The 27,975-nt window shown below is 34.0% G+C and overlaps 1 protein-coding gene across 1 annotated transcript in view; it reads right to left on the bottom strand.

Annotated features, from left to right (window-relative positions):
- The window catches only part of CDH9 (cadherin 9), a 140,786-nt gene extending 119,219 nt beyond the window's left edge, over nt 1–21,567 (bottom strand). Inside the window, exon 1 of the mRNA XM_027520374.1 lies at nt 21,276–21,567. The gene's annotated coding sequence lies outside the window, so the exon portion shown is untranslated. The remainder of the gene's footprint in view (nt 1–21,275) is intronic.
- Nucleotides 21,568–27,975: the final 6,408 nt, after the last annotated feature.

The raw sequence follows: 27,975 nt of genomic DNA, 5'->3' as shown, positions 1-27,975 counted from the left end.
GAAGTACTTTTATATATACCCAAAATTAGGAGGGAAAACAGTATAAAATACTTTTGATCTTTGGATAGTGATTAGTGACAAAATATCATTGACAAAGTTTATAGAATAATTTTTTAGATTATCTAATTTGAAGATGTGATTTGTCCTCACACACAGAAAGCCTTGTAAGTCATGTAGATAAAGGTTAAGTGATGGTCTTGTGATTTCTAATGAGAAACTACAAATGCTCACGTGTACTCTTTAATAATATAATTTTCAAAAATATTGGCATCTCTAAGATAATATTAGAGTAAATTATTTTGTTGTTGTTGTTTAGGTGCTAAGTCATGCCCAACTCTTTTGTGATCCCATGGACTGTAGCCTGGGAGGCGCCTCTGTCCATGGGATTTTCCAGGCAAGAATACTGAAGTGGGATGCAACTTCTGCCTCCAGGACATCTTCCCAACTCAGGGATCAGACCCATGTTTCCTGCATTTCCTGCACTGGCTAGCAGGTTCTTTACCACTGAGTCACTGGGGAAGCCCAAATTATTTCATTAAAAAAAAAAAACAAAAAAAAACTTTTTCTATAGTCTGAGAAGAATTGAGGATTTGGGGCTCGCAAATGACATTTATTGTCAAGGCAATATCTGTTGGTTAGTCAGCAGGCTGAGAGCAAAGGAAGAAGAATTTTTAGAGTCAAGTTCTGGGAAATTGCATGGACTATTTTGATTCATCAGTGAACTGCAGGACTTCCCAGGTGGCTCAGCAGTAAAGAATCGACCTGCAATGCAGATGTGAGTTCAATCCCTGAGTTGGGTAGATCTCCTGGAGAAGGAAATGTCAACCAAGCCAGTATTCTTGCCTGGAGAATCCCATGGATAGAGGAGCCTGGCGGGCTATAGTCCATGTGGTCATAAAAGAGTCTAATACAACTTAGTGACTAAACAACAGCAGTGAAGTACTCTGTTGTAATTTTTCTTCCCTGATGTCTTTTGTTCCTTAACATAATCTTTGTTCTTCTATCTTTCACTGAGTGTGTGTGTGCTCAGTTGCTTCAGTCATGACCGACTCTTTGCAACTCTATGGACTGTAGCCTGGCAGGCTCCTCTGTCCATGGAATTTTACAGGCAAGAATACTGGATTGGGTTGCCGTGCCCTTCTCCAGGGGATTTTCCCAACCCAGTGATAAAACTCATGGCTTCTGCATTGAAGGTCAATTCTTTACTGCTGAGCCACCTGGGAAGCCCATCCTTCCCTCAAGGGTGTTACATTATCATTATTGATATTATTATTAATTACTATTATGTCCTAGAATTAGTAGGGCTGAGAGAAAACAGCAGAGGCCTATTGGGGCTGAGCATTGGTCAGCTGAAACTTGAAAAGGGATCCTAAGTATGTACTAATAGGTGAAACTCAGAACTTGGAAACACTCCCAGAAATTTTAAGGAAATATTTAGAGAGATGGACTCAGTTTGGTGTAATCATGAAAGCTGGAACTAGGATTAAGTACAGGTTATGAAAGAAAGCCACAAATATGAAGACTCGAAAAATGAGGCTAAGAAATATAGATGAGAATACAGATGAGAATATAGATTTGGAGATACAAGTTTTGATACAGATTAGGAAACACATATAAGTGATATATACGCTCACGTTTTATTTGGAGAAATCATACTTTAAAATCTCAAACATTAAGTAAATACTATTTTTTAAATGATATGTTGTAAAACTGTGTCGAAATATATCTTTAACTTTAAAATGAAGTGTTCAGTAAATTAGCATTTAGCTATGTAAAAACAGTCCAGAAATAGATTTGATTATTTTTGTTATAAAAGTAATTTAGATGTTTAATTTTATGCAGGAACAATGAAATAAGTACTGTTTCAAATATAAAATGACAGTAGAAATGAAAGCATATTAGAGCATTTCCTTGTAATTTTCATATTGCAATCTGGGCCAACCAAAAGAGGGCGCTAAAGTATTGTGCTACGTAGCTTGGTTTTTTATATGGATCAATTTTACATAGGACTGGAAGGGATGTATTTAGATGTAAATTTAACTAGGTCTGATATTGACCAATTAACATTGATATATTATGCAAACTCTTAAAAAATTTAGTCTTATAAAGAGAGAAATCACATAATCTTCAAGTTACTTGAATCACATGATTTTTGTCTATACTTGTATGAAAGTGAAAGTGAAGTCGCTCAGTCGTGCGGGACTCTTTGCGACCCCATGGACAGTAGCCTGCATCAAGCTCCTCCGTCCATGGGATTTTCCAGGCAAGAGTACTGGAGTGGGTTGCCATTTCCTTCTCCAGGGAATCTTCCCGACCCAGGATCGAACCCAGGTCTCCTTCATTGTAGACAGACGCTTTACCATCTGAGCCACCAGGGAAGTCCCTATACTTGAATAAATAAGGTCAATAACATTGAGGTTGTTTTCATCTACATGAATACAATTAAAATAAAACAAAATATGATGGATTTTAAAAAGGACACCAAAAGTATATATTTTACATAACCAGTGATATCATTGGCAAAGAGATCTTATATATTAATAATATGTGAGTTTTATCCAGGACAGCTACTACCCATTTTCCCTACAGACTAGGGCAAGATACCATTATTAATAAAGGTTCATTGCCAAAGAAAAATAGAGTCTGTAGTTCCTTATTACAAAATGTTACTTTACAGTGGGATTAATTTATTTAGTGTATAGTTTAATTTCCTTCTCCTAAACATCATAAAGAAATCTCTAAGTCCAGTAGGAAATCACAAAGAGATGAAATAATTTACCTATAAATAATTAATTTTCATGTAAATAGATTGTGAAAGCAAAATGTTTAATTGACTATCAAATACTTGTAATGTTATGCTTCCTCAAGACATTACATTGAAACAGAGGGTGTTGCTCCTTTGCGATTTGGGAGAACTTATCTTATACATTTATGCTTTTACTACTCTGATAGCACTATAAATAAAACATAGTTAAGGGTAATAAATTCTTCTAGGTTTAAATGAGGGATCTAACATCTGAAATGCCTGACATATTTTTTGATATAAACCAATGGTATGATGATATCCAAGGATAGAATTATTGAAAGATATCAATATTTAAGTCTAGAAGAAATAACTGACCTACATTTCTTCTTTTAAATCTGGTCATTTACAAATTGAGTGTATTTTTAGGAATTCACTTGATATTAGAATTACATATTCTTTAAATGAATCCAATTGTTATCTTTGAAACTGGGAAACTGACATACTTTCTTTTTCCCAAAGATTGAGCTTTTTCTTATGTTAGCAAACTGTTCCATTTCAAGCAATCTTTGCTACAATACAGAAATAATAAAAATAAAAATAATACACACACACACACACACACACATGTGCTGTGCTGTGCTTAGTCTCTTGGTTGTGTCCAACTCTTTGGGGACCCATGGACTGTAGCCTGCCCCGCTCTGCTCCTCTGTCCATGGTGAGCTCACCAGGCTCCTCTGTCCATGGGGATTCTCCAGGCAAGAATACTGGAATGGGTTGCCATGCCCTCCTCCAGGGAATCTTCCCAACCAGAGATTGAACCTAGGTATCCCACATTGCAGGAAGATTCTTCACCATCTGAGCCACCAAGGAAGCCCAAGGATACTGGAGTGGGTAGCCTATCCCATCTCCAGGAGATATTCCTGACCCAGGAATCGAACTGGGGTCTGCTGCATTGCAGGCGGATACTTTACCAGCTGAGCTACCAGGGAAATCCATATATAAAAGTACATAAATAGTGTTAAATAATTTTATAACTACAGAAACATACATATAAGTTCAATCAAATGAGTAGATTACATTATTTCAGTTATCTGAACAAAAAACAAGATAATTTATTTAGAAAGCTATGTATTTCTACATACATAGCGTATACAATAAGCTATGTATAGCTTATTGTATACAATAAGTTTTATACAAATACAACAGTTGCAAATATGCTTGAAAAAATATAATAGTTGTGAATGTGCTTGAAAAAACACAGAATGTTTGGTGCTGTAAACATGATAAATTAATACATTTCTGAATATTTGTGACAATAATAAAATTCAAACTCATATTTTTTAATGCAAAGAAAGTCTGATATCAATGTGAAAAACTTAGGCAATATGGACAGTATCAACTGAACACAAACTATTACTCTAATACTAGAGTGGACATCAACATAGAGGGATCACATCTCAGGAAAGGCCTTCAAAAGGACCATGCATAAGAGCATAGTACCAGGTTTTTGGGTACTTTCAAACTGTTTTATTTCTATTGTTCTGTTTTTTATTTCCCTACAAGATGGAAGATTGTTAGAGAAATAACAGAATGTTAAATATTAATATAACTGTTTTCACAAATTTAATTGACTTCAGAACTGAAAAGGCCCTTAGAAATCTTATCTCCATCAATCATTTTCAAAATGAAGAAATTCCAAAGTGGTAAATGAATACAGAGCCCCTATCTCCAGTCTTTTTAGCCCCATCTCTTGTTCTTTTGACTAGATTGTAATGTAATTCCACCACATAAAATTTTAGAAATAGTTAACCCCACTTTAATTCTTGCAGACAGCAGAGACAATTGGCATAAGGCTATTTTTCCTTCTCTGTATTCAGAGTTGATTAGTTTTATCCTACTCTTTCTGTAGGGTTTATAGAGAAAGTCAGGCCAACTACAGTGGTGAAATAAATGGCAGTCATTATGTCTGGCTATTCATGCTTACTAATATGCCATATTTTACATGTAAAGGGTATGAATCAAAACTGATTTTTAAAAAATATAATGATTTACATTGATCAGTCATTCTTAATCACATAACTTATCCTTGGAGACCTAGATTTTATCCTGAGTTTTCTTGTATAGGATCAGTTTAAGCAAGTTTTTCAGGGTCTTGGTATCCTTACCTAAATCCCTGGTTACACTGAATCAATCTTTTCTTAATTTAAGATCTTCCTTCCAAGAGAAAGATCACATTTTATAGCATAAACTTTTTAATTTAAAAATAGCATTAAAAATCATTATGACAACTTGGCCCTATTTTTATTAATAATGAAAACTGGACAAGTATTTTTCTAAGACCAATGTATTTTTCATGCATTTTCAAACCTATTTTTCATCCTCTGATAATTGGGAGTTTTTTTAGTGCTCTGTGCGTTTTCAAAGTGTGATTGCTTACATAATTTTAAACAACATTTCTTCAATGTTTCCAATATGTTCTTATTGTTACTCCTACTCTCTGCTTTCATGATTGATGATATGGTATTTTTAAAAGTCAGTGAAGATTTCTTTTGAAAAAATATGTTGCCTAATCAAGTAAAACCTTAGCAGGGCAAAAGCATCTTTTCAGTCAATTATTTGAAGGTACAATTATATTTCCTTTTCTGCTTTATTTTAAAAGTTTAGACAGGAAAAGTCCTGAAACATGTACAGAATTTTATAACTACATTTTTCCAAATACAAGGGTAAAATTCTCTAAAAATAGTATTAGAAACTGACAGTTTGAGTATTTTGTGAATATAACAAGAATAGTTAGCAAAATTAATACTTATTAAATGGCTACTATATAAGCGCTTTTGAGGGAGGAGGTAGATGGCGAGCCAGGGTAAAACAATGGGACGTTTTCCCCCTGTGGGCCAGTACACCAAGATAAGAATAGCAGGACAACTGAGAGGAGCCTGGGCCCTGCCCAGACAGAAGATAAGAGACCACATATTTCTCATTCTCAGTCAGAAGATCTTCCTGACTACACACGTGCAGAAAGGCTCCTTGGGGTTCAAAAGGGGAGTGATGTCAATTGATGACGCTACCCATAGACCTCTTTGGTAGAATCCATCTTGACTGGGTGATATGTACACACACATGGGAGGATCCTGAGATATACCAAATATGGACTCTGAACCAAGCAAGTCAGAATTATTGGTCAAGAAAATGTGGAAGAAATGCCTCATAAAAGTAATTCAGGCCACCACAAGGGAATGACAGCAATTCTGTCTCTGAGCCCACCTGTGTGTCTGCCCACCCATATGTCTATCCACATGTACTGTACTTTTTTTTCTTGTAATAAATACTTTACTGTTTTCACTACTTTCCATCTTTGTGGGAATTCTTTTCTGCAAAGCTGAAAGGCCCAGACCCTTATGGGGTCCAGTGACTAGGATTTGGTGCTCTCATTGCTGTGACCTGACCAGTCTCTGGATGGGAACACAAGTCCTGCTTCGAGCCACTGCAAGCCAAGGCCTCCAGAGATCACTTGGATGTATGCATTATAATAACCCCTCTTGCAATAATTTTAATGATTCAATTGTCCATATTTTCACCTGAGGAAATTTAGATTTAGGAAGATAAAATAAATTTCCTGAGATCACACTGGAGGCAAGATATAAAGCTGGTGTTTCTGGCTTAAGAATCTAAGCTCTAACTATTACAGTTAGCACTTAAGTAAATATAATTTGTTCCCTACTCTGTAGTTCAAAAGAATGGCAGGTAGATTTGCATTGGGAAAGGGAGAAGCAGGGATATAGGAAATATAAAGTAAGCATCAAATCAAAAGTTATAAATAACACACCTTCCAATATGGTATATGAATCAGTTTCATAATTAAGCAATGTAGAACTTATGGAAGGAATTATTTAGCAAAGCACAATTCACCCAATATACTTAAACCATTGTGTTTCTTTACTGAAAACATCCAATAACTTTTTATGATATAATCTTAAAAGTCTAAACTGAGTATGTTTTCATTTTTGTTTTATAATTGCAAATGAAATTTTAGCCAAAATGAACACAATTTTGCAAGATAAGCATATTTTCTACATGTCATTTGGGTTGAGAATCTTGTCATTATAATTGTTTACTTTGCATAAATGGTGTAATCTTATACATGTACATTGAGTACTGTGCTGACAGGTGCTTTTAAAGAAGGGTGTCCAACCAGTCCTTGATGAGGTCAAAGGTCAATTTCTCCACAAATACATTGTATATCAAGGATCCAAGAGAATACGACTAGGATCAACTATACCAGACCTCCTTACCTGCCCCCTGAGAAACCTATATGCAGATCAGGAAGCAACAGTTGGTACCAGACATGAAACAATGAACTAGTTTAAAACTGACAAAGCAGTATGTCAAGGCTGTATATAGTCACCCTGCTTATTTAACGTCTATGCAGAGTGTACTATATGAAATGCCAGACTAGATGAAGCACAAGCTGGAATCACTATTGCTGGGAGAAATATCAACCTCAGAAATGCAGATGACACCACCCTTATGGCAGAAAGTGAAGAGAAACTGAAGAGCTTCTTGATGAAGGTGAAAGAGGAGAGTGAAAAAGATAGCTTAAAACTCAACATTCAAAAACCGAAGATTATGGCATCTGGTCCCATAACTACAAGGTAAATAGATGGGGAAAAAGTGGAAACAGTGACAGATTTTATTTTCTTGGGCTTCAAATCACTGTAGATGATGACCATAGCCATGAAATTAAAAGATGCTTGCTCCTTGGAAGTAAAGCTATGACACACATAGATAGCATAATAAAAAGTAGAGACATCACTTTTCCAACACAGGTCTGTCTAGTCAAAGCTATGGTTTTTCAAGTAGTCATGTACAGATATGAGAGTTGGACCACAAAGAAGGCTGAGCACCAAAGAATTGTAGCTTTGAACTTTGGTACTGGAGAAGACTTCAGAATCCCTTGGACAGTAAGATCAAACCAGTCAATCTTAAAAGAAATCAACCCTGAACATTCATTAGAAGGACTGATGCTGAAGCTGAAGCTCTAATATTTGGCCACTTGATGTGAAGAGCCGACTCCCTGGAAAAGACCCTAATGCTAGGAAACACTGAGTGCAGGAGGAGAAGGAGACGACAGAGGAAGAGATGGTTGGATGGCATCACCGACTCAATGGCCGTGAGTTTGAGCAAACTTTAGGAGATAGTGAAGGACAGGGAAGCCTAGTGTATAGCAATCCATGGGGTCGCAAAGAATCAGACATGACTGAGTGACTGTACAAAAACAACAACCTAATTTAGTTGGTGCTCAAAATACTGAGCACCAACTAAAAGATTGTCTAGGGTCCTGGAACAAAGAAATAAAAGAGTAATACAATTATCTCTGAAATTTTAACCACAGATCATCAAAAAAGAGGAAATGAGTAACAAAAGAGAAACTGCAAATGTGCCAGAATCTAAAGGTAAGCATGACATAATAAAGTGATAAAAGTGGAACATGTAGGACAGCAGATCTTCAGGAGTAGAGAAAAATTCAATCACATAATTAGACTCTTTCTTTTGGAAACTCTAGAGAAGTATGAAAATCATGTTCAAAATAATAACACAGATAGGAACGTATCAACATTTGGAGACATTCGAGACAATTCTAGAACAGATCCTGCTGTCCCTAGTGCCTTCAAGAAGGATAGAATTTCCCTCAATATTTAGGAAAAAGGAGGATCAAACCTATTATAGAGTTCATTTTTCCCCTTTGGAGAATTTAAGATTAACTGTCCCTTATTATAGACACAGAAATATACAGAGATATATACAGATATATATGTCCTCCTTACAATAAGATACTCTTTCCTGCCTTAGCGTCAGTGAATCTTCAACTTATAACCAGGAGAAAAAAGAGAAATAAATATTTTGGACACTAAGAATTAATATTTATATATTCTATAGTAGTTGTCTGAAATTCCTACCACTATAAAATAGTAACATTTAATAAAAGTCTAGCTTTGTATACATACAAAGATGACTATTATGTCAGAACCATTTATTTCATGAAGGAAGAAAAAAATGGGAGAATGCACATTGTTATCAATAGGTGAAAAATGGAAAATGTCCAGTTCACATCTTTATTATTAAGTTTATAAGCATCTAAGTATATATAATAATTTTTATAAATTAAAGCAGTTATATCAGAATATTATTAAAAAAGGGCAAAATTTATCAACATACTAGAACTTTAGAACTTGCCATTCTTTCTGCCTAAAATGATGGTTTTTTTTAATATTTCCATTCAGAACCAATTTAAATATCACCTCAAAAAAAAGCTCCTGGCTACCCTGATAAGTTCCACCCCATCCTCCTCAGTACCTCTCTATCCCACTGCCTATTTCCTTAGCATTCATCAGTACCATGTTTATCTTATTTATTATTTATATTACTCCCCAAGAAAGTACAATCTGATGACTAGAAACACTTTGTATCATGTTTACTGCAATAACCTTAGCACTCAGAAAAGTGCTATCTGCATAGTAAATATTTAATAAATATAACTAAATAGTTTCTATATTTTATGACTATTATCTCCATTTTACATGGATTAAGAATAAACCATCAAATCAGTAATATTCATCACAAAGATAGCTTACAAGTTAATTTTAGTGAATGTCACAAGCCTGCAATCATTATTATCATTTTTATTTGAACTATATTTTTCAAATCATAGTAAAATTCTTATACAAGTAAACCATCTTTATAAACTCTAGGCACTTTAAGGTCAAGAATGTCATTCATTTTATATTTATTAATGTAATTCAAAGAATAAAAGGTAGAAGACCATAAAAATGATAGAAAAGGAAGATATGAGTTACTATGAAATGTTATTACCATTGATTTAAAAGACTTTCATAACTCATTCACATCATCAAGATTCATGTGTAACGTACTCATCCCAACTTGAAGCAATAAACTTTATAGTATCCAACCTATGACTGTAAATATTCTATCTTACTTTAAATATGGTATAAATTTATACCACATAATTTTTCAAAATGTAAAATATTGCCATTGTATGCTCTGTCAACTTAAGAAACCATGTGATAAATATGCATATTTATATTAATAATGTTGTATGTGACTTTCAGATTTACCTTATCTAATTTCAAGAACAATGAAAGTAGTCATCAAATTAAGCTAGGTCACTCTTATGCTTTTATACAAGTTTCAATACACTTTACCTAGACACAATGAACCTGAGAAATAACATTCTTAATAACAGTGGTTGTTATAGTATCAATAGTGTCTCTTCATAATATACTATCATGTAGGTATTGCTAATATCTTTACTCAGGAAGATCCAAGAGCCCTGAAGCATTAAAAATATTTTTCAACCTCATACATGAAGTATATAGTAAAACTACTTTTATATTTTAAATGTATGACTCCAGGACTTTGCTTGCCCTTATGACCATAAAATATTACCTATCTAAACTTCCTGCTCATTGCATTTTACTATATATGAGAAAATTTGTACCCAGAACAGAAGATAACTTACCAACAAGACAGAACCTGTAAATGGAGCTGGGAAGAGATTGTATATTTACCTACATCATCAGCCAAGTGCATTTTTGCTATTATTTTGATAAACTTGTATGTTAACTACAAATATTTTAACTTATAAACTGTTAAGCAGTCCACAGCTTTGTCAGCTCAATATGAAAAGTCCATAAATATAATGAAAGCTTTGGTCTTTCTTCCAGGGAACTCACACCAAATCATAAATATTTTTATAAGGATTCCAGGATAGTTCTGATCATTTGAAATGTATATTTTGGGCCCTTTAAGGCTGTGAACATACTTTTAAGATTCATAATATAGCAGAACAAAACTAAAATATATAAACGAATTGCTGAAGACTCATATCCAAGGCTGAGAAGTACTGATGTATTTCTAGACATGATGAAGGGTGGGTTAGAGGTAAGGGAGAAGAGGTTACTGAGATATATTCTTAATTTACAAGATTATAGTTTGTGGAATATATCATTAATTAAACATACTAGAGAACAGGCCAAGATTGGGATTGACATATATACACACTGATATGTATAAAATAGATAACTAATGAGAACCTGGTGTGTAGCACAGGGAACTCTTCTTAATGCCCTAAAAGAAAGTGAAAACAGAAAAGAAAGTGAAAGTGAAAGTCACTCAGTCGTGTCCAACTCTCTGTGACCCGCATAACTATACGCAGTTCTCCAGACCAGAATACTGGAATGGCTAGCCTTTCCCTTCTCCAGGAATCTTCCCAATCCAGGGATACTTAATGCCCTATGATGACCTAAATAGAAAGGAAATTAAAAAAAAAAAAGGGGTATATGTAAAAGAGAAAAATATTTAAACATACTGTTGGGTAGGTGAGCAATTAAAATTTCTTATCTTATTAGGGAAAAGAGATATGAAAGTTTTCATAAGAAGACTGGTTGAAGGACAAGACAGTAAAAGATCGATGTAAGATATGACTAGTATTTTATCTCTTAGGATTTGGTATTTTGCCTTGTAACACAGAATTATAAATCATAAAGACATTTTTTTCTATGTATGTCATTCGAAAGCAGTGAAGAAGAATAGAAAAATGGTCTTGGATTAACTTGGAAAGCAGCTTATAAAAGGGAGTTATAGTCCTACTTATTGTGTACTCCTATTTCATATTAGGATTATTGATCTCAATTTTGGGATAATATCAAACAAGAGTTCAATTTGCACAGGGCAACTGGAATGGTATAGCAGTCTATAAAATGTTACTTATTTTAAAACTGAAGAAACGAGGCCTGTTCACACTGAAAGGAAAGTATAGGCTGGACAATGTTTTCTTTGAATACTTTTCTTTTAATACTATTACATAATGGTGAAAGAAAAATTAATACCAAGGAAAACTAAGAAAAAATAAAGAGAGACAGCAAAGATAAATGTTGCCACTTATGGCAAGAGGAGATTCTCTAACAACTGAAGCTGTTTGGAAATGAAAGTGATTTCCATGTGATGGTCTTCCCAGAACATGTCCCACAATAGCACAGAGCCTAAGACGTGAAGCAGATCTTCACTGATGAATAAATTCAAAGCTAAGAAAATGAAATAATCAGCCAATGGAAAAATTAATTTCTACAACTAATCAGAAGATCTTTTTCTCCTGATAGTGAACTTAAAAGAACATAAAGGATGCATATAAGATTCTGAACAGACTTCTCAATAAACCTGCACATATTTAGAGCACCACATACTGCTATTGATGTTATGAGAAGCATTGCTTCTGCCAATACCAGCGAACTGTAAGATGGACTGTCATTTCCACTACATGAAAATGGAACACAATCAGCTTCTTAATGTGAAAAGTTCATAGGTATCAGTTTTGGGATTCTTGAGCAGTCAGCATGAAAATACTTTTGCTAATTTGTCTCCTCACACATACACCTTATGTATATTAACTATACAAAGAACAGCCTTACCAGTTGCAAGTCCTGATTTTTATTAATGGTTCTCCAAAATCTTGATGCAGCTGTATGCAAGTCAGGGCTACATTCCTGGACCTGCAGTCAAACCCACTAGTCAATAGTATCATGTCTCTTTGCTCCACTTATCTCTTCTTAATGAATTGTGACCCAGGTAATATTCAGCTCCCCATAAGGCCCATTCCCTGGAGAAGGAACTGGCAACCCACTCCAGTATTCTTGCCTGGAAAACCCCATGAACAGATGAGCCTGGTGGGTTTCAGCTCATGGGATCACAAGAGTCAGACACGACTTAGCAACTAAACCACCACCATAACGCCCATTTCCAGTCAATTAGAAGGTAAAGTTGGGAGAAGTGGAATGGCAGAGAAGTGTTTCTATCAATAAAATCATCCATTGAATATTTTGACCAATTTTTATTAGCATCACATCTAAGGAGCTCCTCGAGTTAGAAAAGCTATTTTCTGTTACAGTTCACTGAATCATCTCCCTGAAAAGCAAGCCAAATTAAGAATGAAAAAGCACTTGTAGTTAAACATATTCTGCCTTGAAATTAGAGAAGGTGTAGGGGTAGGAAAAACAGAAGGTGTAGGGGTAGGTGGAAGGAGCAAAGCAGTAAACAGGGAAACAGAAATAGCAGAAAAGTAAAACTTCAGTGAAGGTAAGAAAGCTAAAGTAGTTAAAAGCAGCAAGAGAAACAAATTATCATAGGTCATTACATCAGAAAAAAAAAATCTGCCTTCTATGAATCACTAAAGATTTACATTCAATTTGGTAGAAATCAGTGGGAAACGTACAACTCAAATGAAGTCTATTTTAGCCACCAAACAATTCAGAATTCAAGCAGAAGTGAAAGGTTAAAAGAAGATGGATGTGGATCATTTTTTTTTTCCTCAGAGATAATAGTTATAGTTAAAGGAGAAATATATTTAACACTTTCAGCACAATACATGTCACCAAGCATATTAGAAAATTAACGCATTATATATAGTTATATACTTGCATTATATATAGTTATGTATTTGCTCAGTGGCTAAGTCATGTCCAACTCTTTGTGACCCCATGGAAGGCAGCATGCCAGGTGTCCCTGTCTTTCTCTCCCGGAGTCCTCTCAAACTTACTTCCATTGAGTCAGTGATGCCATCCAACCATCTCATCCTCTGTCACCCCCTCATTTGATGTATCTTATTACTGAATTGTTTCTTGAGAACATTTTAATCACATGTTAAAGACAAAAAGTTCTTTACATAATCTTAAAATATGGTTACTTTCCTATATATTAAATAGGTTAAGAAGCTACTTTTAGTGGGAATTTCCTCGCCTTCCAGTATTGTTGCCTGGGGAATCCCATGAACAAACGAGCCTGGCAGGCTACAGTCCATGGGATCACAAAGAGTTGGACATGACTGAGCAACTGAGAATGTATGCACCGGTGACCAGTGGTTTCACTGTGTGCTTTCACTGCCCAGGGCAAACTGTGTGGCATGACCAAAAAAAAAAAACAAATACATACATATATATATATATATATATATATACTTTTAGTAAATTAACTACTTATACTTAAAATTTTTCTCATCTTGGGGATAAAGGTTAATTTCATATGAGTTCCATTGACATAAGTCAAAATACTGGATGAAAAGTAATAAAAACATTAAATGATTACATTTAAAAAATAATATAAAGCTATAATTTTAATAAAATGTGTATCACTGATAGTTTATAAAACATCTCTTATTTTTAGAAAGTCATTGCATTGTAAGACTATGTGTCTAATTCTAGTTATTTATTTTCTAAAATCTGTTTCCAAATCCATATTTTACATAAAAATATTAGTTATAAATACATAAGGATATGTTTGTCAAAACCCATCATCTAAATAAAATTTTCATTCTGGGGTAGAATTTACTCAACACTCTTTCCATTTGGGTTGTTTACCTACATTTTTTTGTTTAAAACATAATTATTTTTGTTTAAATATTTTGTTTAAAACATAATTATTGTTTTAGAAGAGTGCAATTTAAAATGTGTTTGTTGCTCAGTTGTGCCCGACTTTTTGCAATCCCATGGACTGCAGCCTACCAGGCTTATCTATCCATGGAATTTTCTAGGCAAGGATACTGGAGTGGTTTGCCATTTCCTTCTCCAGGGGATCTTCCCTACCTAGGGATTGAACCAGGGTCTCCTGCACTGCAGGCAGACTCTTTACCAACTGAGCTACCAGGGAAGGCCATAATTTAATAATATGGTCATTGAAGTATAATGCGAGACATACACAATTGACATATTTATCATGAAGTAAATTTTATTCTTCCATGAAAATGCTTAAAGCTCAATTTCAATGTAAAACTGCAATAAATACAGTTCAGTTTTGAGTGAAATGGAGAGGAATCTCTATGCCTGTGTTTAAATAGAGTTACAGTGAATCCAAAGATAATGCTTCATTTGTCAGCACCAAACCATAAGAATGTTTGGGGAGACATCAGACACTTATGATAGCATCATTATTAAATTATTGTGTGTCTCTGCTACTGAGTCTCCCATTGAATCTCATTACTTTTTTAGTCTCCATTCTGTCATTTGGTCTCCATCAGTTTCAGTATTCATCTTTGAGCACTTGTAATTATATACTCAAGTAGTTTCCTGATATATATTTATTTTAAAAATTCTATTAGAACAATTGCCCACTTAATTTTCTGAAATCAATTTTCTAAATTTCTAAAATTGAAACTTTCTTATTTAAATAAAACAATCTTCCATATTTACCTACTGAAAACAAAATTTAACATAGGTCTCAAGTCCAAAGTAGTGAGCTTGAGACACATCATACATATATATATTCAGTATACATATAGACATTTAAATATATAGACATAGATAGCATTGATTTTAAAAAGTCTTTATTTTAAAGAGTTAAAATAACTCTATATTAAAAATTTTAAGCTTATTATTGTTATTCACTATTTATATTTCAATAGAACTCCCTATTCTAAACTGACCAAAGTTAATTTCAATTATATAAAAAATATTTATTCCCTATATGATAACATTCTTCATTGTTAATGACTGTATCAGGAATCTTAATCTAAGTTAAACATATAAGAAAGATGATTTTCATATGTATTATTACAATAGTATTAATTATTTAGTCTTTGGAAGAGTTAAGTATTATCAGAAATATAAACCTGAATCTTATTTAATGCTCTTGTACTCAAAAAAGTGTAACTGAATTGAAAATATATATAAAATGTCACATCATCTAGATAAACTGACAAGATTTAGGGGGGAAGGAAAAGTATTGCTTTTATTCTAACAGTTAAACCTATTTCAACCCTGCTCAGTGCATGCATAGTTAATTTGTAATATGCTGTTATATAAAATTAACCTTAAAGGACTGTAATACACATATTTATCCTTCACTGATTTATTAAATTATTGTACATAAGTTATATGACATAAAGCAATGATATTTAATCTTAGTATCATATTTTTAATACAAAGAAAATTTGGATAAGCAAATAGTTAATTTACCCAATAATACAAGAAATATAAAATGGCTATTGACACACTCAACTATGGAAAATGACCAAATAAATCATTACATGCTATGGCTATATTTTAAATAAATAATAAAGATCTTATTTTCCAATAAAAATAATCTAAGTTTTAACCAATATGGCTTGAGATAGCATTAAAATTCCTACTTTATTTTCTACCCACCATACAAGTGGGTAAAGAGATTATAATTTTATGAAGTCTTCAAGAATTTTGTACATTAAATGGAAAGTGATTATTTCTAGTTATGGTCTTAAAAAATGGACGTGTAACTCTCCCTATCTAAAAAAATCAGCCATAAACATGAACTTTGTGTTTAAACTTTTCCAGTATTAAAATGTAGTTTTAACTCCTATTTTATTATTTGTTCATATCCATGATTGCCAATAAAACAGATTTTTACTGCTTAATATTACACCATTCTACTAATTTAAAGGCTATAATAATTTGTACATTGCAATGATCATGTTATTCCTTTCTATTTTTTTTAATTTATTTTATTTTATTTTTTAACTTTACAGCAAAAGAGACATTCACGTATAGAACAGTCTGTTTTTTCCATTATATATTTTTGGGTACACAAAAACACATGTACACAGATCTACCTATATATATACAGAAAAAGAAATACATACAGATGGAGATGTATAGATAAATATATAAAGATATAGATAGATAGCCCTGGAGGAGGGCATGGCAACCCACTCCAGTATTCTTGCATAGAGAATCCTCATGGACGGAGGAGCCTAGCGGGTTATAGTCCATGGGGTAACAGAAAGTTAGATATGACTAAGCAACTAAGTACACTACACAACATAGATAGATAGATATTACTTTGTAATTTGACCTGTAAATGTTCTCCAGTGTTTCATCTGTGGTTAATTACCATTACAGTGGAAAGAGATTTGAATTGTGAAGTGTTTATAACACACAGATGTTAATATTTTGAAAAATATTTCAAGCAATTATATTAAATCATTTCAATAACCTGTTTTGCTAGAAAAAAATAGATGATAAAGAAATTATTTGTCTGAAGGAAAACACCCTTTCAAAACTTATAGTATTGAGGGCCTAGTTCATAAAAGTACTGTATTTCACATGATATCTTTTATCACAGGAAGTGAATTACTGGTGTTTATTTGCTTAGATTACACATTGATATGCATTGTTGTCATCCTTATTACACTTCCTTCCTGTAAATGTTGTTTCTTGCTTTTTATGACTTTCCTAAGATCTTGTTTCAGTAAATATGAGGAAAATGTCCACTATTCATTAGATACTCTATTAATAATACATAAAGTGTAGTGATTTTAACATATTTGAATATAAATTCTACCAGGTGTATCTATTTCTTACACGTTCACCTTTAAACTCAAGAATCAAATAGCAACTACTAGCCACTACTATCTCCATTCTTTCCAAACTGTTAATCTCAGACAGTGATATAAAGAGTAGGTTTTTAAATTAATGCTTACAAAATAACCATACGCTCTGGTGTTTCATTGATTAATCAGAAAGACCAATAATTACCTTGCTCATGAATAGAAATATAGACTATGAGTACAACCATTCCTCCTGAAATTGATTTATAATTTAGCAAAGTGATTGAATATGGGCAAAAAAGGAAAACCTTGAATGTCACTTTAAGAAAATATTCAGGTCTTCTCCCTTCTTCTTGTCCCCACCTTTTCTCTTAAAAATAAACTGTTGTTCAGTCCTTAAGGTGTGTCCAACTCTTTGTGATCCCATGGGCTGTAGTATAAAGACATATGTATTATACACACACACACATACCACAGCAACAGTAACCTCATGAGATTTCCATTTGCTCTTCATAAGTAGTAAGATCCATTATTATGACTTTTATGCTTTGGGAGGTGTTTCTTGATAGTGTTAATATAAAATGTCTTGGTTAGGCTCCAGAGATCCTTCTTTTATTCAGGCACTTTGCATTCTTAATATGGCTATAAGACCATCTCTTAGTAGTGCTAAATTTAGGAATAAGTACATTAACATATTAGGACTGCTATGAAAATGTATAACAGTGCTATAAAGATACTCTCCTCACTGTGCATTCCTTACCTTATTTTATTGATGAGGATAATGGTAGTTCCAGGAAGAGTAATTTGAAGTGACTTATAAGAAAAAAAAAAAACTTTTCAGGATGTTTAAAACAATCTAGTATTTTCAGCTAGTCACTCTGTGTGTGTGTGTGTGTGTGTGTGTGTCTGTGTGTGTCTGTGTGTGTATCCCTGATATGATTCTCATGACTCAACTTTCACATAATGTTCCCACGTAATGATATATTTTTACAAAATGTTGACAATTTTCACATATAATTCGACATCCTCGGTTATATAATCTGATTTTTCTAAACCTTAGTTTTCCTGTGCAACATCAGAGTTGGAGGTGGTTAAAATCCCTTTTTTAAAGTTCTAGGATTTTATGTTAACACCTAAATAAGATGATAAGATGTTATAGACATTAAGAGGTTTGAGGGGGGTATATTTTAAGACACAGCTCATTTTGAAAACAGATATGCAAGCTACAAAGGAAATGATTTCTTTACCTTAAGAAGTATCTTATTCTACAATAAAAATAATGTATTCATAAATTTACATTAGGTAAAAACAAAGCTAACTAAGACCAATACCCTTTGGTACCATTTAGAATATTTTCTTCTTTCTTAAGAAAACTTAAGTAGATAAATTAGCAAGTAAAATGCCTAAGAACCTAACTAGAGCTTTTATAATAGAAGAGAATAATATATTATGTGTGTATATATATATATATATAAGATATATATATATGTGTGTGTGTGTCCTTGAAGTCAGAGGTGCAAATATTTAAAATATCACATAGAACATTTTTAAAGTATCATACTCTGTTTTTTAAAAACATTAGATTTATTTATACTTTATATTTAAAATGCCTTTGAGAGGACAGAATTAGTATTAAAGAGTATAACAAGCTAATGATCTAGTTTATTGAAGCATTTGTATTAACACTAAATAATTATCCATCTAGTCCATTCACTTTCATAGAGAACAAGTTACAGCCAATGTTTATTCATGACACACATTCATATTTTTAATTAACAGAGCTTAATTTATATTTTCTTGTGTACAATATATTTCCATATTACTCACATATTTTATTGTAATTTTAAGCATTGTCCAAAGCATTCTGATTAACTGCACCTCCAGATTGTGCAAAGATTATAGGGAATGCATGTCTGCCTTAGATTACTACTGATGTCTATAAAGAAGTAACTCAGTAGAAAAAAAAAATATCAGATGAAATTTTATTTAATTCACATTTGGGGCATGTACCAAAGAAGGGACATTAAACTGACTAAACTTTGTGTGTATGAGGGTCACAGTAAAATACCAAATACCCAGTGAAATCTTTTTATGCAAGGTGACATTCAGAAGAGCTTCTGATCTAACATGTAATTTATCAAGTAGAGCAACATAACATTTAAAGACATAATTTCAAAGCTAACTTTGATACCATAATCTTTTATACATAGGCAGTGGTACAAGACATTTTTATTTCAATTATACAATGAGTATAATAATGGTGGTATAATTATGTGAAACATTTCAAAATTGTTCTTAAACTATAAATAGTATAATAAGGGGAAAATCATTTTTCTATCCTAGAAAGTAATATGATCTTACATGATTTGCTTTTTCAGTCCTAACAAACCTTTCTGACTTAAAGTTAGTGAATTCTTTCTAAACTGATACTACTATTCTGCTTCCTCTGAAGCATTTTTCTATTCATTATTTCCAGAATTAGATTTGCTCATATAATGAGCTTTATCTTACATTTTCTCATGTTTCAAAACAAATACAGAGATGACAGTATTTCAACACCTCAGAATATATCTATTAAGTGCGTACAATTATTTTGTTCTCTTCATTTCAGAAAACTTCAGTTGAATCCATAATATGTTTGACGACAAGACCACAATACATGCTGCTGGTGTTGAGTTCCATTTCTCTGCTGCTATGGGCTGGAATAGCATGTTATTTCATTTTCTTTATTTTTCAAAATATATCTACCATTCAATCCTGTATTAAGAAGTTTTGTAGTTACACAAATTATGCTACCCTTGACATAGCACTGCCTAGGTAATGAAGCAGTGTCTCAGTCTGAAAATAAGATCCATCCTCTATTGAATGCTGGAGGTTTTTAAATTGTACTTTTTTGCCAAGTTAAGAACATTGAATGATCAAGCTCATTCTTAGTTAATGGCTGAAGATGGGCAACATTCTAATTCCACAGACAAGTAGAGAGCCACATGAAAATTTCCTCCTGTCTTGCAAAAGTTACCACCTTTGTCAATTACAAAAATCACTCATTTTTTTATGCTACAGATTTCAAAGACCTTGTTAAAAAATCTTGATTATTAATCTCATAGATATATAACACAATATTATATTACAAGTCTCCCAGAAAAGACTTCCAAAAGTTGATAATACAAATAAATGTAAACTTTACTACAGGTGATCACTGTTCCTTTGTGCACTTTTGTTATTTAAAATAGATTCTGAGAACATACACTGTTAACAGTATCTAAATGTAAGTGCTATAGAATATTGATAACCTTTTAATTAAAATTCATCATGGCTTTTTAGAGATTAGCATGCTTGAAAATATAATTGATGTGAATGGTTATATTGAGTATGCAAGGTAAAAAAAAAATGCTCCATTAAGTCGTTGCATTTTCCATATCACTTCAAATAAAACACATCAATTTTGCCTTTGAAACTCCCTCCTGTGGTTTTCATCCAGTCTTTATTACATTAAGATACATTTGCCCAGAATAATGGAGAACAATTATAGCCAACAGATGTACACACTCAGAATGTTGACCTGAGTGAGAACCACAAATATGTGAAGAAACCTCCTTCACCAGGTAAAGTGATCACTATTATCCTGGCATCCTATGTTTATCTATATATGTGGTATTTTTATTATTTCTATGTCATTTCATTTTAATATTAAAAATAAATCACTTTTTAAGACATGATCAAGATGGCTTTGACAGTTCTGACTCAAATTATGTAAGCAAAAGTTATGAGAAAAACAGGAGTCTATTTCAAATTAATATAATAATAGTACACACAAACAAAATTAATATGTGTTTGAAAGCCACCCAAATCAACATGATGTGAAGTTTAGCTTTATTTTTTTAGTAAAGCTCCATATGCAAATTTGAGCACTACAAAAAGAGCTTTGGTGGTATCAGTTTTGTAAAAGTAAAATAAGAAGCAAACATTGCAAGTTTTTCCCTGAGCATTTTAATATCTTATCCAAATACTAAAAAATGTACTCTTACCTGCTTTCAAATGTTGAGAGAGAGAATGAAAGAGCAAAATACAGCAACTAAGAGAAAAGCACTATTTGTATTATTACATTACAAGAAAGCAAAAATTAAAGAGCTTATAATGTCAAGCAAAGTAAATGACATTTACCTTGTTCCGTAATGAAATTGAGTTTAGCCCTGCTCAGCGCTGACAATTCCGGTGTTGCTTCTCTCTCATTCCTTCTCTTCTCTTTTTATAGTATCTTCTCAGCTGAATCTTCCTGAATCTCAGTGTGCCTTCCTCGTACAGCGAGCATCACTTTTAACTCAGACAGGCAGGAAGCTGAAGCCAAAGGAACTCTCTATCTGATTGGTTTCCATTCAGCGTTTCTGATTAATAAGAGACGTCCCTCACATAGGAAGATATTGCCGCTGATGGCGCTGCAGGGCTCCAGGTTTGGGCTGGGGACTAAAGACTCTTTAGGCACGGCGATTTGCAGGCGAATAAAGTGGGAGGGCTCAAAGAGGGCTTTGTCAAAGACTCCCATTAGAGAAAACAACCCAGTGTTTCCGTCTCCGTTAATCAGCTCTGCTTAATATGTTTGCAGTTGGGAGAGAAAGGTCACAGCATGTCTGTAACCTGTAAATCATCTGTAGCAAATATATATCACATGGACAGTTCTGATACTCAAAAGGAATTTTGTGTATAGTCCCCACAGAATTCATGACTATCTGTTTAAATTTCAAAATTTCAAGTTTAAGAAAAAGAATCTAAATTCTATTTATCAGTGATCATGAATTTTTATCTGTGTCTCTGACTTTATAGACTAAAATAATCTTTCATTAACAATAATTTAACACATCTAATACCTTAACATGATTTTTCAGTAAAGAGAATGATTTTAAATATGATTTCAGATTTCTATAACGTTTTGCTAATCTTTTGATAATGCAATTGATGTATTTTCACCTTTCTTGGAAATGTCCACATATAATTGTGACCATAGCAACATGATAAAAACTAGATATTCCACCTGTTAGATTTGCTGCTGTACATTGTACAACTATTAGAGAGGGTAAACTATAACAGAATCAAATCCTGTTTTAGAAGTTTCTTTAGTACTTCTGGAAATGGTACAATAAGAGAAATATTGATTTGTAGATAAATCTTTCTGAAAAGAAGTTCTAGTAATAGTTGTATGAAATGCATAGTGGGAATATGGCTCACTTTATAACGGCTCGTTAAATCACAGTAAGTAAATAGCATAAGTGCCAAAAATATCAATATTCTATTTGATGCTTCAAAGGAAAACTGACAATAGAAAATAAAAATAAAATTGCCACTTCTGCCCCCCCAGTGGTGAAGCTTATCCACGAAGTGCAGATAATAGAGCTGCCTATCTGAGCCATTGTTATTTATGTACATTATAGAAATTCCTTTCTTAAAAGGGAAAACAAATACTTAAAAATACAGTTTCACTTGTCCCAAAATAAAATGTGACATAGCTAATGCATGATAATTTAAGTAGTACACAGTTTTTAAATACTTGTGAATTTAAAGTGTAGGAAATGGACACGCCCCCCAGCCCCCCACCAAGAGATGGTTAGATAGCATCACCTACTCAGTGGACATGAATTTGAGCAAACTCGCCTGGAGATAATGGAGGACAGAGGAGCCTGGAGTGCTACAGTCCACGGGGTTGCAAGGAGTCTGATGTGACTTAGCGACCGATGGACAACAACAAAAAGGGACTTAACTTTGTTCATCTACAAATGAAGGAAGTGAAAGAAGAAATAAAGTATATTGTCCAGGACTGGATAGATCCAAGTGGTTAAGAACAGCTTAGTGAATTTTTCACGGAGGCTAAGAGAGTTTTCTTGAGGCAAAGACACTTAATATAAAATTCACATTCTCCTTTATATTCATTTCTTCTGGGTCTACTTGTTCCTTTAAATAAACATATTATAAAAGTCTCTCTGCTAATGCTGATAAAGTAATGCTTGTAGAGTGGGAAAAAGGAACCAAACAAAATATTTTATCATAGCTTAAGGTGAATGTTCACAAATAAAAGCTTTAAATCCCTAAAGTTGCATGCATTTCATTTCCCACTGAAACCCAACTGTAGGGAAAGGCTGTTTTGTGTGAATTCACAATCCAACAAAACATTCTACTGCCTGATTTGAAGTTATTTTTACTACTTCTAGAGGTGGGAGAGGGGAACTTGCCAACTAAAAGAATGGGTGTTATCTTACTATCTCAGAAATCCTCTACCTTTCACTCCTTTGTCACAGTGATTTGGAGCATTTGAAAACAAGGGGCCTAAACCTTGGGATTACTGAAAATTACTTTATATTATGTGTATGCCGCTGCTGCTGCTAAGTCGCTTCAGTCGTCTCAGACACTGTGTGACCCCATAGATGGCAGCCCACCAATCTCCCCCGTCCCTGGGATTCTCCAGGCAAGAACACTGCAGTGGCTTGCCATTTCCTTCTCCAATGCATGAAAGTGAAAAGTGAAAGTGAAGTTGCTCAGTCGTGTCTGACTCTTAGCGACCTCATGGACTGCAGCCTACCAGGCTCCTCCTTCCATGGGATTTTCCAGGCAAGAGTATTGGAGTGGAGTACCATTGCCTTCTCCTTATTATATGTATAGCTATCTTTTCAAATATAAGTAGCATTCTGCATCATATAAAATAGCTTTTGATACTTAGTATAATGTTTATAAATATTTAGCAAAAAGGTTTGCACAAAACTAGTCATCATCATCATTATTAACAGTAGTAGGAGTATATTTCCTTTTTTAGTAAATGTAAAATGTTATTTGAATTATTCTTTTCAATATTACTTTAGCTCGAATTAGCTTTTCTTAATTGTTTAGTACTTTAAAAGTACTGCTACTGCTAAGTCACTTCACTCGTGTCCAACTGTGCAACCCCATAGACGGCAGCCCACCAGGCTCCCCCATCCCTGGGATTCTCCAGGCAAGAACACTGGAGTGGGTTGCCATTTCCTTCTCCAATGCATGAAAGTAAAAGAGTGAAAATGAAGTCACTCAGTCGTTTCTGACTCTTCACAACCCCATGGACTGCAGCCTACCATGCTCCTCTGTCCATGGGATTTTCCAGGCAAGAGTATTGGAGTGGGGTACCATTGCCTTCTCCTTATTATATGTATAGCTATCTTTTCAAATATAAGTAGCATTCTGCATCATATAAAATAGCTTTTGATACTTAGTATAATGTTTATAAATATTTAGCAAAAAGTTTGCACAAAACTAGTCATCATCATCATTATTAACAGTAGTAGGAGTATATTTCCTTTTCTAGTAAATGTAAAATGTTATTTGAATTATTCTTTTCAATATTACTTTAGCTCGAATTAGCTTTTCTTAATTGTTTAGTACTTTAAAAGTACTACCTTACTGCAAAAAAAAAAAACCCTGTTTTTTTTTGTTTGTTTGTTTTACTTTGTTTTGTTTTGTTTTTTTTCTTTTCCTTAGTCTTTGAATACACTGTGTCTTCATACCTGGGGACTCATCTTTATAACATAATTCAAAACCATTGACTTATTCCTGTATGATATTGTGGTATATAAGAAATATATATGTATATATTGACTCTTCATCCTGGTTTCTGGCACAGAGCTCCTTAAAATCATTGGAATTTCTAAGAAGTAAGATCCAAAAGGTACCTCTTCCTAGGTTAGTGAGGTGACTACTAAACTGCACCTAAGGATGGGGGCTGGATGACAGGATAACTGATGCCAAAATCTCAGTCTCTGTTCACCAGTGCCAAACTGAATTTCAGAAACAGAGTTTTGAGTGAAGTAGAAAAGAATAGCTTTATTGGTTTGCCAGGCAAAGAGGGGCACAGTGGGCTTCTGCCCTCACAAAGTCCCAACCCAGGGGGATTTGGTGAGAACTTTCATGACAATGCTTTAAGTAGAGGGATGCTGAAAAGATTGGCACTTCCCAGGTGGCTCAGTGGTAGAAAATCCGCCCTCCGGTGCAAGAGCCGCAGGAGACAAGGGTTTGATCCCTGGGTCAGGAAGATCCCCTGAAGGAGGAAATGGCAACCATTTCAGTATTCTTGCTGGGATAGTCCCATGAACAGAGGAGCCTGGTGGGCTACAGTTTATGGGGTTGCAAAGAATTGGACATGGTTGAAGTGACTGAGCATGCACAGTCTTCACAGTAATGCACAGTAATTACTAATTACGGATGCACAGTAATCAGCTTTTCTGATTACTTTAAGGCAACGTGAGTGGAGGGACGTGTCTTTCTCTGGTATGAAGAATATTAACCTCTTTGTTGTTGTTCAGTCGCTCTTTGCGACCCCACTGACCTCAGCACACCAGGCTTTCTGTCATTCAACATCTCCTGGAGTTTGCTCAAATTCATGTCCATTAAGTTGGTGATAACATCCAGCCACCTTATTCTCCTTCTGCCCTCAATTTTTCCCAGCATCAGGGTCTTCTCCAATGAGTTGACTCTTCATCACAGGTGGCCAAGTTATTGAACCTTTGGCTTCAGCATCGGAAGCATCACATTCCAATGAAAATACAGGGTTGATTTCCTTTAGAATTGATGGGTTTGATCTGCTTGTTGTCCAAAGGACTCTCAGGAGGCTTCTCCAGCACCACAGTATGAAAGCATCAATTCTTCAATGCTCAACCTTCTTTATGGTCCAACTCTCAAAGAGGTTAACCACTTAAAAGAGCCTAATAACGTTATGTGTATCCTTCGTGGTCATGCCAGGACCCTACCTCAAGACAGCACTCTTTATTTCCTGGCTTGTTCTTCCATAGTCTTTGCCTCACTCTCCCTTCCTAAATTAGCAACTACTTGATTCTACCCTTTGGAACTTGAAAAAGGTCATTAATGCTAGAGTCAAGAAACAGGGGACAGAAAGATTTCCATGCTTAGGAATCCCACAGGGCCCTGCTTGAGTTCAGAACATGTGATTATAAGAGTTGGAAATTTTAGTCCCACTCCCCTGATATAGGAAGGGGAGAGAAGTTGGAGATTGGCTCAATGGCCAGTGTCTGATGATTTAATCAATTATACCTATGTAATGAAGCCTCCAAATAATTGATGCTTTTGAACTGTGGTGTTGGAGAAGACTCTTGAGATTCCCTTGGATGCAAGGAGATCCAACAGTCCATCCTAAAGGAGATCAGTCCTGAATGTTCATTGGAAGGACTGATGTTGAAGCTGAAAACTCCAATTCTTTGGCCACCTGATGTGAAAGGCTGACTCATTTGAAAAGACCCTGATGCTGGGAAAGATTGAAGGTGGGGGGAGAAGGGGATGACAGAGGATGAGATGGTTGGATGGCATCACCGACTCAATGGACATGAGTTTGTTTAAACTCCGGGAGTTTAAACTCAAGGAGGCCTGGTGTGCTGCAGTCCATGGGGTCGCAAAGAGTTAGACATGACTGAGCACCTGAACTGATCTGATTTATTTCACTAAGTATAGTTTTGTCTGAATCTATCCACATTGCTGCAAATGGCAAAATTTCAATTTCATCATTTTTTATCCATTCATCTATTGATGGGCACTTGGGTTACTTTCTTAACTTGGCTATTGTAAGCAGTGATGATATGAACATTTAGAACTTCCCTGGTGTCTCAAATGGCAAAGAATCTGCCTGTATCTTTTCAAATTAGTGGGTTTTTTTGTTTTGTTTTTTTTCCAGCTGTATACTCAGATATGGAAATGCTAGACTATATGGTAGTTCTACTTTTTAGTTTTTGGAGGAGTTTCCATGTTGTTTTCCATAATAGCTGCACAAATTTACCTTTCCCCAAACAATGGGTAAGGGTTCTTTTGTTTCTACATTCTCTCCAGCATTTGCTATTTTTAGGCTTCTTGATGACAGCCATTCTGACAGCTGTGAGGTAATATCTTGTTGTTTTGATTTGCATCGTTCTAATAATTAGTGATATTGAACATCTTTTCATGTGCCAGCTAGCAATCTGCATTTCTTATTTGGAAAAAAAATGTGTATTCAGGTGCTCAGATTTTTTTTTTTTTTAATATTGAGTTGTATGAGCTGTTTCTATATTTGGAAATTAACTTATTCTCTGTCATATAATTCAAAAAAAATTTCCCCCATTTTGCAAATATTTTCTCCCATTTCATAAGTCATCTTTTGGGTTTTGCTATGCAAAAACTTTAAGTTTAATTAGGTCTCATTTATTTATTTTTGCTGTTAGATTTTGTTTTATGAAATAAGTCAAAAATATTTGTATGACTTATGTCAATGAATGTTCTGCCTATGTTTTCTTCTAAGAGTTTTATGGTTTCAGGTCTTACTTTTATGTCTTTAATCCATGTGGGGCTTATTTTTGTATATGATGTGAGAAATACTCTAATCTCATCGTTTCACAGAACTAGAACAAATAATCTTAAAATGCATATGAAACCACAAAAGATCCTGAATTGCCAAATCAATCTTGAGAAAAAGAACAAAGTGGAAGTATTATCTTCACAGATTTCACACTATACTACAAAGTTGCAGTAATCAAAACAGCATGATATTGGCACAAAAAAGGATACATGTATCAATAGAACAGAAAAGAGAGTCTGGAGATAAACCCACGCACATATGGGCATTTAATCCATGACAAAGTTGGAAAGAATATACAATGGTGAAAAGACACTCTATTCAACAATTGCCATCATTTTTAAATAAATTCAGCAATCACTTAGATTATCCACACAACACACTGACTCTTCCTTGCTTTGATTTTCCTATTTTAATTCTTCCTTGAATCTTATGACCACCATTCTAATTCTCCTTGTGATCTCACGCCATTGACCTCACATCTTCTTTCAATGTTTCTCACCCCTTTGTGATTCTTAC

The sequence above is a fragment of the Bos indicus x Bos taurus genome, chromosome 20, assembly GCF_003369695.1.
Source record: "Bos indicus x Bos taurus breed Angus x Brahman F1 hybrid chromosome 20, Bos_hybrid_MaternalHap_v2.0, whole genome shotgun sequence".
Taxonomy (NCBI): Eukaryota; Metazoa; Chordata; class Mammalia; order Artiodactyla; family Bovidae; genus Bos; species Bos indicus x Bos taurus.
The sequence above is the reverse complement of the archived record's forward strand: the minus strand, read 5'-3'. Positions and strand labels throughout refer to the sequence as shown.